Source organism: Alligator mississippiensis, chromosome 1, assembly GCF_030867095.1.
Source record: "Alligator mississippiensis isolate rAllMis1 chromosome 1, rAllMis1, whole genome shotgun sequence".
In the NCBI taxonomy this organism is placed as follows: Eukaryota; Metazoa; Chordata; order Crocodylia; family Alligatoridae; genus Alligator; species Alligator mississippiensis.
In genome coordinates, this window is record NC_081824.1 from 473,237,298 (window position 1) to 473,258,827 (window position 21,530).

General features: G+C 48.3%; 1 long non-coding RNA gene across 1 annotated transcript; it reads right to left on the reverse strand.

Annotated features, from left to right (window-relative positions):
• Positions 1–15,890: 15,890 nt before the first annotated feature.
• LOC132248735 (uncharacterized) lies at positions 15,891–21,274 on the reverse strand. Its single transcript, XR_009460087.1, has 3 exons — positions 21,242–21,274; positions 18,485–18,632; positions 15,891–16,110 (listed from the first exon to the last, which is right to left on the reverse strand). It is a non-coding gene; the product is annotated as an uncharacterized LOC132248735 (long non-coding RNA).
• Positions 21,275–21,530: the final 256 nt, after the last annotated feature.

Below are 21,530 nucleotides of genomic sequence, written 5' to 3' on the forward strand. Positions count from 1 at the left end.
AACTTAGGAAAAACAGGTGCAAAGGAAAGACCGATTCCTAAAGTGAACTGAAATTATTTCCTCCTCCGTAAGTTAACAGAAATAAAAGGAAAGAAGAAATCCCTTTCAACTGCAGTTTTGATTGTAGCATAACAAACTTCACAGGTGGCCGTGATGTTTTAGCCTAGAGAGAGTGAGGACCATTTTTACAAAGAACGATGTTATGTCTGAAATATAACTGCTTCATAGATTCATAGATTCATAGATGTTAGGGTCGGAAGGGACCTCAATAGATCATCGAGTCTGACCCCCTGCATAAGCAGGAAAGAGTGCTGGGTCTAGATGACCCCAGCTAGATACTCGTCCAACCTCCTCTTGAAGACCCCCAGGGTAGGGGAGAGCACCACCTCCCTTGGGAGCCCGTTCCAGACCTTGGCCACTCGAACTGTGAAGAAGTTCTTCCTAATGTCCAATCTAAATCTGCTCTCTGCTAGCTTGTGGCCGTTGTTTCTTGTAACCCCCGGGGGTGCCTTGGTGAATAAATCCTCACCAATTCCCTTCTGTGCCCCCGTGATGAACTTAAAGGCAGCCACAAGGTCACCTCTCAACCTTCTCTTGCGGAGGCTGAAAAGGTCCAGTTTCTCTAGTCTCTCCTCGTAGGGCTTGGTCTGCAGGCCCTTGACCATACGAGTTGCCCTTCTCTGGACCCTCTCCAGGTTATCCGCATCCTTCTTGAAGTGCGGCGCCCAGAATTGCACACAGTACTCCAACTGCGGTCTGACCAGCGCCCGATAGAGGGGAAGTATCACCTCCCTGGACCTATTTGTCATGCATCTGCTGATGCACGATAAAGGGCCATTGGCTTTTCTGATGGCTTCATCACACTGCAGGCTCATGTTTATCTTGGAGTCCACTAGGACTCCGAGATCCCTTTCCACCTCTGTGCCACCCAGCAGGCTGTAGGTGTGCTGGACATTTTTCCTCCCTAGGTGCAGCACTTTGCATTTCTCCTTGTTGAACTGCATCCTGTTGTTTTCTGCCCACTTGTCCAACCTATCCAGGTCTGCCTGCAGCTGTTCCCTGCCCTCCGGCATGTCCACTTCTCCCCATAGCTTTGTGATTCATCATTGCTGCAGATAAAGACTGCTCTTTGTGATGCCCCTACTATAGCACTGCTATATGTCAAAATGGTGAAATATGCCCCCCAAATGTAATGAGAATATTTACATACTGTATTAGCAGGGGTGCAATACCTCAGCTTTGCATAATGTTTCAGAAAGTTTTAACCTCTACAAACTAAAAGAAACAGACATAAGGACAGTTCTTAAAAAGCCACTCCTGTGCCCCTGGCTCTGGCACAAACTCTTCTAGTTTCTATGCAATGCTCTGTGCAAGCACGTGGACTGTAACGTTTACAGCATTACATACTCTACCCAGGGTCGCAGATGTTTGTGTATGACACAGGACAGTCCTCAATCTGCATATCCCGCACAGACAGAACCAAGTAAACAGCCCATTTGTCAAAAGTACATAAAATATGGTATTGATAGTTCATTGCTTTAATGTCAAAAGCTACTGAAAGAGGAAAAGTGCTCTTTACCAGACAAGCTTTCTTTTTGCAGAGATCACATCCACTACTCCTTCCTTGGAAGAAATCTGGGCAGGGTGGCACACTGGAGACGAACTGGTTCAATGACGCAGCAGCTTTCCTTCTTGGGATGCAACGAAGGCACTTACAGAAAGCAAGGGCTCTAAATAAAAGAGAATTTAAAGATAAACGTTAGACTGAGGTACATTGAAAGGCTCAGTAGAGAGAAACAAGGTGAACAGGGGCAGCAAACAGGGCAAAGGAGACGAGGGAAGAGGAGCCAGGCACCTGACCCGAACCCCTGGAAGGAAAGTGAGCTGGGGCTGCGTGTACGTCTGGGCACGTGCTCTAAGGAGCTGGGAGTGCTGCAAGCTGGGGGACTGCTACCTCTGTCTGACAAAAGTCTTAACAAGGGCCAGGAGGGGAGAAAAGGAGACTCTGCGTGACCAGGGGCAGCAAACGGGGCAGTTTGCAAACAGTTCATAAGTCAGTTTGCAGGTTTCAATGTGACGGTGACGGGTGTGCACACTGCACAGTACAGTCTTTGTAACAAGACTAAGAGCGGTGTAACTGTAAAAGTGTGGTTTGGACTGTCAAGCGAACCACAGCAGTCACAAGGCAGGCTGTCAGAGCAGTGCCTCCCAAACTTTTCCTCAGCACGATCCATTTATGGCCCCATTCCTCAGCATGACCCCTCACTCCCCACCCATAGCCCCCCACCCCTGCCACCCCATCCCGCTGATGTTTCAAGCCCATTTGGGTTCGTGACCTACAGTTTGGGAACCACTGTGTTAGAGGTACAGTTATATAGACATGTATCTATTTATATATAGAAATATTATGTTTTTTAAAGTTAGTTCACAGGTCAGTTTGCCCCCCGTTCTTTAAAGGGGAGCCTTTAATGTAAGTTCTTTCTTTAATTGAGAGTACCTAATCTACATCTATTTAGTGTAAGTCACTAAAACACAGCAATTAGACCAGTTCTTGTGCTCCTTGCTTAACTGGAGTCCAGAGTGAGAGGGAAGTTGGAGGCGGCGTTTGCTAGGTAATTTATCTGGAAACTCTCTCACCTTCCTTCACCATAAACTTGGAGAGAGGAAGCGGGTTAGCAGGGGAAAGGGAAGCTTTTGGGACCAAGGAGCCTCACAGAGCCCAGTTTACAAGGGAGTTTGCTAGGAAAGGTCTGGTTGGAAAGAGGGACGAGCAGAGAGAGGGAGCGGATTAAGAAACCCAGCGACACGCCTGGAAGACATCAAAATCCCCGAGCCACTGCCACTGCCAGCTCTCTCTGGGCTCCTACCTGTGAGGTGTCCACCCAGGCAGGAGCGCTCACCATCTACCCCACGGGGTTTGCCACTGGCAGGTTCCTTTCAGTGACAGCGAGATGGGGGAGCCTGTGATGTGAGCCGCGCGTTCAGGTGGTGCCCCTCGGGAAGCAGGCGAGAGAGCTACAGGAGGAGGTGGCGAGGCTCCAAAGCATCCTCCACCATGACAACTTCATCAATTTGATGCTTGAGGATACTTCTACTGTGGTGACAAGACTGCCAAGGGCGGCACTAGAGAAGGAAGAGGACTTGAACGCCAAGGAAGGCAGAAGCTGAAAGCTTGTGACCTCTTGCAGCAAGGAGAAATATTCACGCCCACCTGCAGTGGTTTGCCTGGAGAAGAGACGTGAAGCCCCAGCAGCAGAGGAGGAGCATGTTCCATCGGTGGCAGAGGCCAGGCCAAGCCTTTCCAAGAGAGGGAGGGTCGAGACCACTGCCACCAAGAGGAAGTGAAGGGTGGGGGTGGTTGGATACTCTCTGCTCTAGGGGAAGGAGGCATCCGTCTGCCAGCCTGACCAGCTAGCGGATTTACCACGGTTCTCGTGGGGGATTTCAATCCCCGACATCTGCTGGGAAGGCAATACAGCAGCGCACAGGCACACCAGGAAAGTGCTGGAGAGTGCTGGGGACAACCTCCTGGTGCAAGCGGTGCAGAGGCCAAGTAGGGGCCATGCTCTTCCTGACCTCCTGCTGACAAGCTGAGAAGAATTGGTGGGGAATCAATCAGTGAATGGCACCGTGGGCAGCACCAACCACGAGATGACTGAGTTCAGGATCAGGAGGCAGACAGGCAGCAGGGTACGAGCCCCGCCCTTCAGAAAAGCAGACTTCCCTTCACTCAGGAAGTGCTGATGGGCGGGCTCCCCTGGGAGGCCAATCGGAAAGTAAAAGGAGTCCAGGAGAGCTGGCTGTATTTTAAAGAAACCTGACAGAGGGCACAGGAATAAACCATCTCAACGCGCAGAAAGACTAGCAAGAATGGCAGATGACCAGGTCGGCTTAGCAGGGAACTCTCAGCACGCTAAAACACAAAAAGGCAGCGTGCAAGAAGTAGAAAGTTGGACCAACGACTAGGAAGGAGCATAACAGTACTGCTTGGCATGCAGGGACGAAATCAGGAGGGCCAAAGCACACCTGGAGTTGCACCTCATGAGGGGCTCGGACTAGACGACCTCCTGAGGTCCCTTCCAACCCTCATTTTCTCTCATTCGGTGAACTCTTCCACTGCAGTTTCATCCACCGGTTTTGTTCAAATGATCTAAAAGACTAGAGACAAATTGTTTCCTGTTACAAAATCTGCACTGGCTTGTCCCCCTTTTTTTATCTGTTTACTTCTTCAAACAGTTGAAGATAGCACTCGCCTATGGATTATGGGTTTATAATCGCCACGACCACCATTCAGCCCTGTTTTAAAAGTACGGTATAGTTTACAACCCTCTGTTATAATAGGTGATTTTAATGAGACTGTATTTTTCTTAGGAGAGAGGCAAGAGTTTCTTAGGGTGATATTTTTTACTGGATCCACTGTGTAGTTAAGATCAAGTTAGACAAGCTTTTAAATGCAAGACAAGCTCAGTCATTTCATTCTTTACAGCTCCTGAATGAATGCTACATGGTACTAGTGATTTAATGGTCTTTAATACACGACTTTATTCTAGCACTTGATCTCCTGGCACCAAAATCTCCAAACTCATCTCCTCCATATTATCTAAAAGGAGTAACAGAAACCTCAACATCCTTTGGGATGAGAACTGATGAGCAGAAGTTGTTTTATTTCTTTTTATTCCTCTCTCTTCCTTAATTGCCCCCTATAGTCCCAGGTAGTCCAGCAGACCTAATAAATCTCTCACAGACTTTGTGTTTCTCATTTTTTTTAAAGATCAGAATGGACATATACAGTAACCACAACCTTTAAGTCACAGTTAAAAAGTTAAATAGTTTAACAGATATTTTTCACATCAGAAAATATCCATAATTTTGAAGCAGCTCCTTGGACACTTCAAAAGGTTGATTAAAATATTACTTTGCATAACCATAATACTCCAGACTTGTCAGAACTGCACTGAGAACAGCTAGAATCCCTCGAAAGAGCTGATAACTCAGTGCATTGTCTCACCAGCCCAAACCCCTCATTAGCTGCATCCTTGGGCTGCTGCTGCCACTGCCACTGGGGGCTGGAAGCTGCACCAAGCTCTTCCCAGTGTGGCTCTGTTTGGGCATGGCAGGCGGCAGTGCTGGGAGTGGGGGCTATGGCAAATTATGGGGTGGCTGTAGCTCCCCCACCCATAGCTACCCCTTTCAATGCTGCTGCTGCCGCCACTGTCCTTCTCACCTGGCCTGAGCGCAGCCTCAGCCCAGCCCAGCCCCCGGCGGCAGCCTGCCCTCACCCCGCGCACAGATCCGGGGGACACAAGCCCGCCCTGGGGACGCGTGCAGGAGTGGGAGCCACCCCTTCCCTCCCTGCCACCCTCGGATGAGTTGCGGCTCCGTCTCACGTCCTGCCCCACTTCAGCTGGGCAGTGCCTGCCCCTGCCCCAGCCCCACTCCCTCTCTCACTGCGGGGGACCTCAATCTGCGCCCCCCATGCCTCTTTCCTTCCCAACACCCCTTCACCCCCACAGACTTACCAGCCAAATGCTGTTCTCCAAGCTGCCAGGCTGCATATTGGCAATTGGATCAGTATCATCCAATATGGATGGTCTACAATCAGCCATCGGTATCGGCCCAAAACATCTTTATCGGTGCATCTTACTGCTAGTACATCATCAAGAATACATGTACAGTTTTGAAAATATCAATCGTGACAGAGCACAATTTCAGAACTCTATAATTAACAAAGGTTGATAAAATAGTCTTGCACGTTAACACCAAAACCTTGGTGGAGCTATTAATTAAGAGCACAGCACAACAGGGATTTAGGAGGTTACACTCAAACCTAATGTACGCTTGGTATCACCAAAAGGACAACTGAATCCCATCCACTATTAAACTGGTCAACTGACATATCTGGAGGGGGAAAAAGTTAAAATACAAGATTATTTTTTGTTCTTATTTGAAAATGAGCAGTCTCTCAGCTAATACATTCTGATTTTTTTGAACTGTTACTTGAAAGCAAAAGTGAATGTGACTAATTACTAACAGTTAAGCATACACTAGTAGGTATACATTCTTGTCTTCAAAAGAGTAAGCAGACACACCCAAACCCTATATACTTAAGGTAGTTGTGAGGTCCAGGAAGTGTACAAGAGGCAAGGATTGTTGTGGGTGATATCTTTTATTAGACCAACCGCATGGTTGGAATAGATTAGTCAAGCTTTCAAATGCAATGCATCCTTCAAGATATCACCCACAAAAACCCTTGGTCTCACATACCTCCTGGATCCTCACAGCTACAACATCATTCCAACAGCAGGAGAAGCAATGATTTTTTTGGTGATGTCTTTCATCAAACCAACTCTAGTGTTGTCAGAGCTGTTAGATAAGCTTTCAGACATCAAGTGTCTTTCCTCAAGTCCAAAAAACCTTGTCCAACAGCTCTCCCAACTATACTAAAGATAGCACAAAAAATCCTTGCCTCTGACTCCATGTAAATGCAAACAGTCTGCTTGGAGGCACAGAGGAAAACTGTGAACTAGGTGTGAAGAGGAATTCTCATTGTAGGATACAAGAAATGCAGTAAAATAGTTCAAGCACCATGCAGGCTTACCCAGAGACATCAACATTTCCCACATACTGAAATACCTGCTATTTGAATATGAAGCTCAAAAGAGGAACACCAAAGCCTGGTTCCTACTAATCACAAGTTTATTGTCATGGCAAACAAAAGCGCAAAATAGTTCTTCGTGGTAAAATATACAGTCCTCTGTAGAGGGAATAGGCCACTCGCTCTATCGAAAGATTTTCATTAGCACGCTGCAGGTTATATAAAAATTACCAACTTCTGTTTAATACAGTTTTTCAGACAAGAAAAAAGCACTATCAGGCTGAAGAGGGCAATTACTGCATTCCCTTCTGTGATAAAGACAAAGGTAGGAATTATACTTAATACAGAACAATTAACTATTAGACGTTACCGCAGCTTCAGCACGTTATTTCCAGTTTTAAATTACAGTCTGAGATGAGGAGACTGACAGATAATTAGAGGCAGTGAACTGGCCAATGTGCTGCAATAGCCAGTTAGAAGGGTAATCGGCTTATACCGGCAAATACGAAGGGAACATTAAGGCAGTGAACATTTTATTTCAATTAAAACTTCTACAACTGACACTTCAGGTCCCAATGAAAAACTGCATCTTATAAGATAAACTGTTTTTCTTTCCCCAAACACAAGGCCTAAAAATATTCCTTAATCTTCACTAAAGATGTCCTTGATTCCTGATCAGAATATCTTGGTATAGCTATACCATTACAGGTTTTTAGTTTGGGGGAATACTATGAAACAAAAATCTGGTTCAGTGGTAAACTGTGCAGCAATCCTGAAACACATTATGCCATCTTTACTTTGTGGGGGAGAAACCCAACAGCTCCATAGCTAAAGAAAGCCAAAATACCCAAACTTCTAATTCAGTGACTCTCCACCAAGGTGTCTTGAGTTCCTCTAAAGGCAGCCGTAGGGTGCCACACACTCACCCTTAGTGCTGGCAGACAGGAAAACAGGATTCAGAAGTAGGGGTCTACCAAATTCAGGACTTTCGCAGAAACCATGAATCTGGTAGGTGCCTTGTGAAAAAGCCCAAGCTGAAACCCTGGCAGCAAGCAGGGCTGTGGGGAGGGGAAGGAGGGAGCTGGAAACGGGCTGGAAGCCCTGGTCCTGGGGGGAGTGGGGGGGAAGCAGGGGGAGCTGGACTGAGATTTTCTCTGCTGAGCATGACAGGCCCCTCCCACGTCTCCAATTGGCTGAGGGGCCCTGGAAGCCCTGCCCCTCACTGGAGATTGAGAGATGGCCATGGGTTGGGACTCCCGGGGCCCTTCAGCCAGAGGTGTGGGGGGGCCTGCCATGCGCCACCGTGAAAATGGTGACCACCACTGCACTCGCATCACAGAGTCGGGGGGAAGCCCCTGCGAGCGACGTAGGCCCCATATTCATAAGGTAAAGTCAGAGATTTCCAGCAGGAATTCAATATTAAAGACATTCTGACCTGTCCTGGCTTTTCTGAGTTGGTTGCAACAGAAAATTGCCATTATTTTTCTGTAGTAAAAAAAAAGTAGAAGCTAAGACTTGGAATTTCCCAAGCTATGTCTTCAGTCTAAAAAGCTGAGGAACACAGTACTAATTAATAGCTGACTATGAAAAATCTTTATGAGGAAAATTTGGAGAAGGAGCAGCACAAGAACTACAACTTTGACAAATAGGATGTTAACATGCAAGCCAAGCATCTGTTTAATTCGCATTTTTACTTGAAAGGTTATAAGAAAAGTTCCTACACATCAAAGAGCTACTCAGCACAGCTCACAAAGACGTTCTCAAGGACCCAGAGGGACGGCCCTCCATCTTCAGCTCCCTCTGTGCAAAAATGAAGTTTCTTTCCTACCTATGGGGACGTTTTACCATCTTGTAACATCTACTCTTTTCCCAGAGCCTAACGAAGGGACTTTGATCCCGAAAGCCTGCAGAAAAGGACAGTTTTCTTGCCATTTTCCAGTTGGTCTAATAAAAGGTATCATTTTGGAACCCAGAGTTCTAGTTTTTTGTATATAAGAAAAGTTAGCAACTTTGCAGTCATATATGAAAGCCTACAGGTACAATAAGAGAGCTTGTGATTTGCACCACTTAGCAGCACTGTGAGCAATCATATAAATTAGAGGTGCACTGATACCTTGGTCTGATATCGGATCGGTACCAGTAGAAAGAAAACTGGCTGTATCGGATATCGGCCCGATGGGGCTGATAATTTGGCTGATAAATGCCTGTGCTATGCGTGGTCGAAGCACAGCACTCAGGAAGCAAGGAGCACATCTGGCAGCGTGGAGAGCTGCCTTCAGCTGGCAAGTCTGGTGTGGTGTAAGGGGAGGGAAGGGGCATGTTGGGGGCAGATCAAGGCTCCCGCTGGTGATGGAGGGGGCGGGGCAAGGCGCTGTCCAGGCAGGGTGGAGAGGGGGAGCTCCAGCTTGTGGTGGGGGGAGGCGGCTCCCACTGCTGCTTGCACTCTGGGAGGGCATGGGCGGGGGGGGTGTGCCCCTTGGATCTGTGCACGGCAGGGTGGGCTGCAGCCCGGGCTGCGTGGAGCTCTTCTCGGTGGAGGCTGGGCTCGGAGAGGGTGTCGGTGGCATTGGGAGGATGCTGCATCCAGCCCAAATTTCACCACCGCTGTGCTCCCAGTGCCACCGCTGCCAGCAGCCCAATGCAGCCCCAGGTTTTCCTGGTGCGTGGGTGGAGGTGGGGCGTTGAGCCAGGGCTGCACCGAGTGGCTGGCGGTGGTGGCGCTGGAAGCAGAGCCCTGGCAAAATTTGGGCTGGATGCAGCATCCTCCCAGCGCTGCCGGCACCCACTCCAAGCCTAGCCCCTGCCGAGAAGAGCCCCACGCAGTCCTGGCTGCAGCCTGCCCCGTCCCACACAGATCCAGGGGGGCACATGTCCCCCCGGTGCCTTCCCGGGTTGCAAGCAGCAGTGACAGCCGGCCCCTCATCACGAGTCGTGGCTCCGTCCCCTCCACCCCGCCTGGGCAGCACCTCCCTCTGCCTCCTCCCTCACCACAGGCGGCGTTGATCTGCACCCCCGCCACGCCCCTTCCCCTTCCCCTTCCCCTTCTCCTTCCCCTTCCACCAGACTGGACTTAACCAGCTGGAGGTAGCTGTATCGGAAACCAGATCGGTATCAGCCAATATGCCTCCTTAAATATCAGCTATCGATATCAGCCCCAAAAATCTCTATCGGTACACCCCTAATATAAATTCATAACTTAAAAAAATATTTTAAAGGTATTATTTGGTTATTGTCCCAAAGTTCATTAAGTTTTTAATAAACATAAGAGTATCTCACTACTCAGAAAGAGCTTAACTAATTTCCTTTTTCTCTAAAAGCTGTAAAATGATCAGCAATTAATAAAAAAGCACAGCTTTCTGGGCAAAGTCTTCAAAAGCCAGAACAACATTGCATGTTGTAGTAGAGTTTGATTGAGTGTGTCAGGAACTCAGCTAAAATGTCTTTAATTAATCCAAAAGCCAAGAGCAGATATATAGTGACTAAAAAGTGTACCCCCGGGGGGTGGGAGCAGCCGGATGCGGAGCAGGTGGGGGTGGCGAGCGGTCAGACATGGCGGGGGGGGGCAAGGGCCAGACAGAGCAGGGGCACGGTGAGTGGCAGAGTAGCGGCAGCGCAGCTTCTGTGGGCCCCGCTCTCCCTCCGCCCTGGCCCTGCTCCTGTGAGGCAGCAGGTGTGCTACATCTGCGCCCGCCCCTGTACATTCCCTGGGACCTTTCAAATTACCTCCAGGGGTAGGCATACCCCAGGTTGACAACACCTGCTTTAAGCAAATGCTCTAAAACACTGACAAAGAACGTTTTGCGTTTGAAAGCTTGTCTAACTTAATTCCAACCATTCAGTTGGTCCAATAAAAGTGATCACACCCAAAAATCCTTGCCTCTTGCATACTTCCTGGATCATCACAGGTAGAACATAACTCTACACAAACGGGTGCTCAAACCACGGGGTGCTCAAACATCGCTCTAAACAAAGGCATGCCAGGGCCCCATCCATCTGTGCAGAGGGAGGCAGGGGGCACGCCAGCCCCAAGACAGCGCAGAAAGGGGGCTTTGTCAGCCTCAACCCGAGCCCAAGGGGCTTGACAAGGCCCCACTACAGCGGCAGGTTGGGGGCATGCCCGTCCCCACGGCAGTCCCATGGAAGGAAGAATGGCCAGGCCCAAAACCAGCCATGCAGGGGAAGAAGGGAAAGCTCCAGAAGAAGAAGTGCAAAGTCCTGAACTTAAGACAGAACAGTCTCATGCACCGCTACAGGCGTGGGACCAACTGGCTAAGCAGCAGCTCCACAGAAAAGGACCTGGGGGTTACAGCGGACAATAAGCTGAATAGGTGCCAACAGTGTGTGCTTGTTGCCAAGAAGGCTAACAGCATACTGGGCTGCATTAGTAGGAGTGTTGTCAGCACTGAGGGAAGTCATTATTCCCCACTTTTCTGCACTGGTGAGGTTACATGTGGAGTACTGTGCTCAGTTTTGTGCCCCCTACTACAGAAGGGATGTGAACAAGCTGGACATTAGGAAAAACTTTCTGACTAAGAGACTGGTGAAGTGCTGGGACGGCTTATCTAGAGGGTGGTGGACTCTTGGAGGATTTTAAGGCCTGGCTCAACAAATCTCTGGCAAGATCAAATTAAGGATGGTCCTGCTTTTAGCAAGGGGTTGGACTAGATGAGTTACTGGAACCCCTTTCAACCCTAGTTTTCTCTGATTTATTAGAAACATTTGGAAAAATAGCAGTATAAGAAACAAAATTGGCGATGTAGCATCCATGGGCATCTACACGCAAACAGCAGCTACATCCCCATTGCAACACACTCCCCTGGTATAGCGCGCCACTACGGTGAAGTAGCGGCTAAAAATAATCATGTGCCACACACACAGCACAGTAAAGTTGCCATAGTGACACATGTAGATGCGCCCTGTATCTTGTTAGAATTTGATTGAGCGTGTCAGTAATTCAGTTCAAATGTCTTTATTAAATCCAAAAGCCAACAGCAGAGATACAATTACTTTAAACAAATGCTCTAAAATAGTGACAAAAAGTTTTTCAGCTCAGCTCTGGTGGTGCAGTGGGTTAGCATGTGGTACTTATAAAGCAACACTGGGAAATGATGCCAAGGTTGTGAGTTCTGGTCTCCCCTACAGCATTTGACTTTTAGTTGGGATGCTGAAGCAAGCATGCGTGTGCCCTTGGCTCCTGTTCAGTGGTAAGGAGCCAGCAGCAGCAATAAGGTGACCTGGGCCAGCTGTAGGGAAGTGGGAAGGGGTTTTCTCCCATCCCTATTTAGTTGAAGGGAGAGCAGGAGGAGTCTGAACTGCGCATCAGCATCATTGGCTTCAGACCGTGTTCAGGTGAGTGCACAGAAGGGAGTCTTAAGAGAAACTTAAAGCATTGTGGGTGAGGACACATGGAGGTCAAGGGGAAAGGGACCTGGTGATGGGGGTCTGCTACAGACCACCACATCAAGGAGCAGAGCTAGACTGGGAATGCTTGCAGCAGCTCTCAGAGGCCGTACAGTCTAGGGACATGGTTGTCATGGGGGACCTAAACTACCCTGACATCTGCTGGGAAAAGCAGTCAGCCAAATCCAACCGCTCACCTAACGCAGGAAGTATACGGTCCCACTGGACTTGGTGTTGGCTATGGGGGATGACCTGGTAGGGGAGCTACAGATTCGTGGTCACCTTGGGGACAGTGACCACCACTCACTCAATCAAATTTATCATACGGCGTCGAGTGGGTAAGATAATAATAGGATGGAGGTGCTTGACTTTAGGAAGGCTAACTTCAGTGTGCTCAGTTTAACCAGCGATGCACTGCAGGAGAGGAGTATTGGCGAGATGGGAGTCCAGGAAGAGTGGTCGTTCCTAAAGGAAGTGATCCTTCAGGCACAGAGGGAGATGATCCCAGTGCGAGGGAAAGGGGAGAAAGGGGCCAAAAAACTTCCTTGGCTAAACACAAACATCCAGAAGAGCCTAAGGGCAAAAAAAAAAAGAAGGCATATAGGTGGTGAAAGCAGGAGGAAGCTACCAAGGAGGAGTGTATCTACTTGGCCTGCACTTGCAGGGTGGCAGTTAGAAAGGCCAAAGCAACTACAGAGCTGAGGCTGGCAACACAAATTAAAGACAACAAGAAGTCTATTGTCAGGTATGTAGGGAGCAAAAGGAAGGCGCAGGGCAGCACAGGACCCCTACTGAAGAAACACGAGCAATTAGTGACAGACAGGGGGGACAAGGCTGAGCTATTCAATGAGTTTTTTGCCTCAGTGTCCTTGAACAAGGGTCAAGATCAGTCTCCTAACAGGTTCTTAGATGGGAGCAGAGGGATACCAGCCTACCAACTGTCAGCGCTGACGTGGTGCAGAGTCACTTGGATGGACTGGATGTGTTTAAGTTAGCAGGCCCAGATGCGCTGCATCCGAGAGTACTGAAGGCATTTGCCGGTGTCATTGCAGAACCATTGGCACGGCTGTTTGAGCACTCGTGGCACTCGGGTCAGGTCCCAGAGGACTGGAAAAGGGCCAACGTGGTCCCCATTTTCAAGAAGGGGAGGAAAGAGGATACAAGTCATTATAGGCCAGTCAGCCTCACCTCCATCCTTGGAAAAGTCTTTGAAAAGATTATTAAGGATCAAATTTGTGGGAGTCCAGCGGGAAAAATAATGCAGCAGGGCAACCAGCATTGATCCGTAGCAGGTGGATCATGCCTGACTAATCTGGTTTCATTTTATAACCAGGTCACAAAATGCTGATGCAGAAGTAGAGGTGGATGTTGTTTTTTTGGATTTTAGGAAGACCTTCGATACGGTATATCATCCCACTCTCTTAAATAAATTAAGAGGCTGTGACTTAGATGTTTACACGGTCTGGTGGGTGGCAAATTGGCTTGCGGGTCGCACCCAGAGAGTGGTAGCAGACGGGTCGGTATCGACCTGGAAGGATCTGGGTAGTGGGGTCCCACCGGGCTCAGTCCTCAGACCTGTACTCTTCAGTGTCTTCATCAGTGACTTGGATGTGGGCATGAAGTGTGTCCTCTGTGTAAGTCTGCAGATGATACCAAATTGTGGGGTGAAGTAAGCACTCTGGAGGGTAGGGAATGACTGCAGGCAGACCTGGACAGGTTGGAAAAGTGGGCTGAACACAACAGGACGCAGTACAACAAGGACAAATGCAGAGTACTGCACCTAGGACGTAAAAGTATCCAGCGCACCTACTGGCTAGGAAATGACCCTCTCAGCAGCGCAGAAGCGGAAAGGGATCTCGGAGTCCTAGCGGACTCCAAGATGAGCGTGAGTCGTCAGTGTGACGAAATCATCAGCAAAGCTAACTGCACTTTATCGTGCATCAGCAGATGCATGACAACTAGAACCAAGGAGGTGACACTTCCCCTCTATGCGGCACTGGTCAGACTCCAGATGGAGTACTGCGTCCAGTTTTGGGCGCCATACTTGAAGAAGGATGCGGACAGCTTCAAGAGGGTCCAGAGGAGAGCCACTTGTACGGTGAAGGGTTTACAGGCTCTGGACCTCTTCAGCCTCCACAAGAGAAGGCTGAGAGGTGATCTTGTGGCCAACTACAAATTCATTAGGGGGGGCGCAGCAAGGAACCAGAGATGCTCTGGTCACCAGGATGCCTCTTGGGGTAACAAGGAACAATGGTCACAACTGACAGAGAGCAGATTTAGGCTAGACATCAGGAAAACTTTCTTCACGGGAAGGGTGGCCAAAATTTGGAATGGGCTTCCAGAGAAGGTGGTGCTCTCCCCTACCTTAGGAGTCTTTAGGAGAAGGCTGGATAGGCATCTGGCTGGGGTCATCTGATCCCAGCACTCTTTCTTGCCTAGGCAGTGGGTCGGACTCAATGATCTGTTGAGGTCCGTTCCAACCCTAGTATCTATGAATCTATTAATTTATGAATCTTGTGTTTGAAAGCTTATCTAACTTAATTCCAACCATGCAGTTGGTCCAATAAAAGTCACCACACCCAAAAAATCCCTGCCTTTTGCATACTTCCTGGATCATCACAGCTAAAACACCACTCTTAACAAAGAGTGATCAACCTTTTTGTCTGGTGAGATGGATGGGCAGTGCCCAATCCACATGCAAGCAGTACGCAGTCAGTGGTTCCAGTCTGGGGCCCAAGGAGTTCATGACAGGGCCCCATCCAGCTGTCCAGAGCGGGCTAGGGCACAGCCCAGTCCTGATCCAGCATGAACAGGGATTTTTGGCCAGCCCCGATCGAAGCCCATGGAGGGAGGAAAGGTAGGGGCATGACAAGAAACCAATCCAAAGGCAACGGGGGGGGGAGGGGGTGCCTCACCGAAGGAAAGAGTTTAGACAGGTGAGAAACTGCCAAATTTCCCAACTGTGGGGAGCCCAATGGGGCAGATATCATAGCTCCACAGGCTGCAATTGGCCCAAGGACCAGAGGCTGAGCACCCGTGCTCTAACACTATCATCAAAACGCTATAACAATATTTATTATGCTTGCCAGCATTGAATCCGAACACTTACAGCTGGGCTCGCAGGAAGATCCTAGCTATCCCACGCTGCCTGACTCCCAGGGAAGCTCACTAGCAAAGAATCCACCTCTCCCACCTCTTCCCCTCCACCCCCAATCTCTCCCACTGTCATCTTCCGAGCTAGCCCACACACATCTAGCTTGTCATTCCCCAGACACACAACCTTCATTCCAGCCTGCCTGCAAGTCACTGCTTGGGTGACTGGAGGCAGCAGGCACACGTGTGTCTCTGCACACACATCCCCATGGCCTGCATGCACCCAGGCAGGGTCCTGGGAGTAGCACCAATAGCTGGATGCAGGTAAGTGTATGATCAGTGGGGGTTGGAGGTCCGGGACTTGGGGACTGTGTGTGCGTGGGCAGGGGGGATGGGTACCTGCCAGATATGGGGGAAGATAGCCGGGCGTCAAGGCTGCATCAGGGCAGGGGGGACGGGAGGGGTAGGCGCCTGCCCCTTCAGCAAGAGGAGGCGGCATCGGGGAGAGCTGCATAGGTGGGCTGGTGGCACTTGGGCTGGTGCTCATACTTGTATGGGCAGAGCAACTGGGAGACGCTGCTGAGGGACGGGCTGGACGGACCGTGACCAGGCTGCCTGGTGAGGCATGGCAGCCCCAGACCAGGGCAGGGGGGGCCGCCACAGGCCTCCCCTCCTCCCTCCAGCCTGTGCTGGGGCTGGACTCTCTCCGCTGAAATCCGCACGAACTGCGGGACTTCGGCCCGAATGGCACAGGGGCAGCTGGGGGCTCCCTTTAGGAGGGCTGGGGGAAGGCAGGTGGGGACTGGCCACTGATCTTCATAAATAGGTCCTGGTACAAAAAAAGTTGAGAACCACTGTCCTAGACCTCCCATCCCTTTAACGGGTATTTATTTCCTTGCCATTGTACACCCACCTTTTCTCTTACATTAGCATATCACTTCATCCTGCCAACTGAAGCATTTGGATTGTCTGTCTGGCTGCCTCTCTCAAGTCATACTTTCCTGAAACTGTCCTGCTTGAACCTGAGATGATAAAATAACACACTACCTATTACTTTACAGTTCTTAATTCCTAGATGTTTCATTTTTTTAAAAGTTACAGTAATCAAATAGTCAAATAAGTTAAGAGCTATGATGCTATGCGATTGCCAGGTCAAGGTTAAGTGCAGTTTTCGTAAAAACAAAACCCTTCTTTCTCTAAATCAGATTTGCTTAGTATATAAGGGAACAGGTGGAAGAAATGGGGTGGTTTTTTTCATCCCAGACCTACACACTGCTCCTGAATTTAAAAGCCAAACTGACCTCTTGCCTATTTCTACATCATGACAGGTGGTAAAAGAAGATATTCTTGCAGAATCGTTTTTCAGATTTTGTTCTGTTCAATCACTTCCCCAAAGTCCCCCCTCCCTGCGTTTTTCCTTTTTGGTCCAAATCCTCCAACCAAGAGAGAAAGAGAACGGTCCCAAGGCTTAAAATTGTAATTTATCAGCATGAAGCTCATGTGTGTTTGCACAACAACCAGTGCAATCAGTGGGCTAATGTGGCCTACAAACAGTACCAAAATAAAACTAACCTGTAAAAACTCCAGGATCCCATGCTGTATCTATTAAGTCTCATTTCCTTTGTTTGGTTTACTCTAGCTAAGCAAATGAGGTCATAATACTAGACTGATTAGCGGCTTTAAAGGTAAGACCTGCCTTAGCTTTGCTGTATATTTGTAAAACTAGTTTCACACCCCACTTCTGCAAATGATTATGCAAACATTTAGCCTCATGCGCTAATAGTCTTACTGAGTTTAACAGCTCATTTGTCGAAAACTATGCACACACAGACTTGGCCTTCGAATACAAATGGAGCTTTTTCAGACTATATCTTTTCAGGATAAGAACTAACAAACAGGCCATAGTGACAAATGCAGTTGCGTCGACATAAAAGGGAATTTTCATTTAATCTACACGCACCCTAAGTCTTTATTTGCATTTGTACAGCATCTGCTACAACAGAACTTTAGTCAGGATTGTCATCTCTCCTCATCGAAGGACGTACAAATAATTAACACAGACAGCGGTGATGTTTCTTATTGATTTATGTTTAGCCTTGAACCCTGGGGGTGCAGACTCAAGGCTTGCTTAGAGAGCCAGTATCCCAGGAGCCCTCACACTGAGGGTGGGACCCAGGGAGGGGTCCCAGAACTGAAAAAAGGCTGAGACCCAGATCACGAGGTCCAAGAGGCCCAGAGCCACCTGTGTCCAGGGCTGGGCAGGGGAGGGGTCTGGGAGCTCAAGGGGGCAGAGTGCATAAGAAGGAAAATCAAAGGGAGAACATCTCTGAGGCTTAGGGCGTGGAGTAGGGGAGGAAAAGGAACCACACCGTTTGCCCTTAAGGCTAGGTCCTGTAGGGCACCTGTAGTCAGGCCGAGAGGAACCTACCAAGGTTGGATGTCTGGATAGCGGCCAATGGGGCCTCAGACCCAGGGGAAACTTACTGGATTCGGGCTCACTCTAAGGCCTGCTAGCAGCCTCCTTGAATCAACCTGTAATATTAAGAGCGAGGCACGGCTGGTGAACAATGAAGAGAGAGTGACATTAGAGCTGGAGCCAGGCAGGAGCAGCAAGGCCGCTAGGGGCGTCATGGCAGCCCCTGCGGCTGTGAGCCTGTCACAGAGTACTTCTAGTTTTTCCTTTGAAAGGAAAATATAAAGTAGTGATAAAATTATGATCGCATAATCTGTGATTCCATGACTCGTTTCTTTAAAATTGGTTTAATGGACCACCGATAGTACAGTGCAGCCCCAACACAGCAGGCCAGGCTGCCAGTGGCCAATACATTCATGGGCTGGATCCAGGTGTTCCTGCTCTGGCACGTGGGTGGGCACCATCTGGCCAGGTGGGGGACAAACTGGCTTCAACACAGCCCTGATGGGGAAAGGAGCTTGACCCATCCTTGTCAAGAGGGAAAGAAGGCTAGCCAGGTGACCCTGTAGGGAGGGAAAGAGTGCGTGGCCTGGCCCAACCCGGCCCTGCAGGAAAGGAAGGGGACACGGTCCAACCCTGATCCCGAAGTGGGGGAACGTGGCCCAGGCCCACGGGGGAAAGAGGCATAGCTTGGCTCAGACCAGCCATGCAGGTACTGGGGCTTGGGGATTTGGCAGGGGAAGTGGTGGGGAGGCTGTGTTCATGGCCACCACTCGCTTGCTGCCAATTCCCCAGACCCATGGGGACCCCACAAGCCAGATGTGATGGCTCCATGGGGCTGCATTTGGCCCAGGGGATGGAAATTGAGCAACCCTTGTCTAGAAGATGCATAATACATCAATTTATATTTGCTTACAGAGATAATTAATAAAACATAAATATCAATGAAATGTTAGTTAAAATCTCAAAAGATTAAAAAATACCTGTCAGCATTTTCATTTTTACACTCTCTGCCTTGTATGGATAGCCATTTTAATAATATAACATTAGGTATCGTTTTCAAAAGATCCTGCCTGTTTGAAAATATGCATAAGTGGAGCAGCTGTAAATGCTTCACAACAAGTCGTAGCGCTGAAAGAAGAAGAAAAAAAAGTTAATTTCTCAATTAGTGAATGAGTTCACATTTTGGACTCTAAAAATACCCACGGTTAGTTCTGTAGACAATACATTTAGAAATCCTTTCCAAGAGTTACAGAAGTTCCATGTCCAATACAAATCACCATTTCCAAAGATACTAACAGAGCCAACAAACAGTCTTCAAAGCAACCTTGAAAACAGCACAAGAAAAGCTGGAAAGCAGGGTTTGATGCTTTTCCACCACAAATCATACTAGCCTATCTTCAAAAAGGCCAAAAGGTTCCCAAACAGTTATGACTTTTATTCCCTACCAGCCTTTACTACACCTGAACTAGCAGCTTAAACGTCAAAACTTTTCATTCTATTTTTAATCTGTCGTTTTTTATTTTTTTAAATCTATTTTTAATCTTTCTTGTTTCCCCAAGAAAAGCCATTTTAAGGATCCGATCCAATTGACACTGAGATGAATGGGAGTCTTTTCACTGACTTTACAGAGTACTGAATCAAGCCCAAAGCATTCGTAGTGGATGATTTCCTCTTTGGAACCCCGCCCCCCACTCCGCAAGGGAAATCACCTATCAGTTATGATACCACATACCAATGTAAGAGCAGAGACTCGCCAAAACAAAAGCAAAACACCCAACCTCCATCAATCAGTGTTAAAACAGAAACACGTTTCTAAGTGTGTAAATCAGGAAGAAGAAGGGCTTTTTTCAGCATTGAGGAAATCGGGACTGTTAGTCTTAACTTTACACAGAAGAGCAATTTTAAAACTATCCCATACTAAATCCCAAGATTAATGTAAAAAGATGAAACTATCTCACCAGAGGAAAGAGTTTAGACAGGTGAGAAACAGAACCTAGTATTCATGGAAGGGTAATTATTGGTTTGGCTAGGCACTTTTGCTCCTATTTGCTCTAATATAATTTCCCAACCTTAAAATACATTGTACCTTCTCTTTGGGTGTGCATCATACAGTATTTCATGACACTACTTTACCCATTTAAAGGTAAAAATCCCAGTGATACAACATTCAAATTGGAAGATTTAAAATTATAGCAAAAACTAGAATAAATATCCCCCACCACAACTCTGCCTAGATAAGTCTTTTGGTTTCTATTGAACAAAAGAAGACTGATACATATAATTCTTCCTACACGTTCAGGTTAACAGGAACAGAATGATTCATATACACTACGGTACTAAAATGACTGCCTTACTGGACTCATTTTTGGCAACTAAACCTATTACTTATGTTCACTTGGAAATTTTAAAAGCCTTGGTGGGGTGATATAGTTGGGGGTAGTCCTGCTTCAAGCAGGGCATTAGACTAGGTGACCTCCTGAGGTCCCTTCCAACCCTAATTTTCAATAATTCTGTTTAGCTTTGAAGCATGGGAAGTTTCATTCAAGAAGTGAGAGTTTCTAGTCAAGATTTTTCCCCTCCCCCAAAATGCAGGAGCATGTGAAATCAGATTTTACTGTCAGTATTTTTAAAGCATAATTACAACTGCTATTGCTAAATGAATAGATCCTATTAGAAAGGGAAGCCAAGCAACTTCCTATGTCAGGGAGCAGATATGTAGTAAATTAACTGGAATCAAAGTGGTTCCATAACTTCATCAAGCACTTTCTCCTTTCTTTTCCTATGGGCATGCATGACCATGCAAAGGGTGTGGGAAATAATGTTTCAGGCCTCACCTAGCCAGATATTGTGCCTATTTAAATAAAATTGGTTTTAAAGTTATCAACACAAGCTACACCAAGAAAACCACCTGTGAATTGGTGTGCACTACTTAAACTGACCAGATTGAGTAAACCAGAGTTAAACTGGTTCAACTTTTTGTGTAAGCAAAGCCAGAGGCATAACCAGGAGCGTCAGTGCCCGGGGGAGACAGCGCCGAGCGCTGGAGCGGGAGGTGAGGAGCGTCGAGCGCTGGAGACTCCCTGAAAACCGGCAGTTTGTTCAGTAACGAACTAACTGCAACTTGAGGCCTTTAGGCCTACGCTGAATGAAACAAGGAGACAATTTCAGTCCTACTTAATGTCTTCACTGGAGCATGTCTGAAATCAGTCCCCATTAACAGGCATGAAAAATATACCCAGGTGCTATTGAAGATGCCGTAGAGAAAGCGATCATCGTGGCTTCCTGTACCTAGCACGGGGGTTTCTCAGCCTGTTTCGGCTCCAGGCGCCCGTCTGCAACTGGCCTGAGTTTTGTGCCACCTGCTTTTCACAACTAATTTCACTCAGTTTTTCATTATGAAAAATAGTAGACTGACTCCCACCCCTACTCACTCACTCGGTGTGTGAGCCCATGCAGCCACGTACATGCATGCACATGTGTGTGTGTGTGTGTATGTACATGCATGCACACACATCTGCATGTGTAGGTGTATACACACAGTGCACCTGTAGCACATAGGGTACAGCGTGCCTGCAGGTGCATACTGCGTGTGTGCATGCAGGTGTGCGCAAACAGGCAGAAGTGTATGTGCACTGCCAACGCACTCTTTCCATGTATGTATACTGACATGCACACGTATGTGTATACGTGTAAAGTGTATATGTGCATATCTACACCCCAACCCCCCGTACAAACACCCGTGGGCAACCCCTCGCAGCCGAGGACGACCCTCTCTCAGCCGGGCCGCGTGTCTGCGCGGGGGCGGGGGCAGCTCTGGAGTGCGGACCGGACACACCGGGCTGCTCCTGCCCCCCCCCCCTCCCGCTCCTGCGGCTGTGCAGAGACCCGGCCTCCATCGTGTCGGTGCCGCGGGGTGTCGGAGCGGGCCTGAGGCGGCCTCGACACGCTGCCTCCGCCTCAGCTACAGCAATGGCAGAGTCTTTGCAGTACCTGCCTTGTACGGTAGTATTCAGTCTTGGTGACACG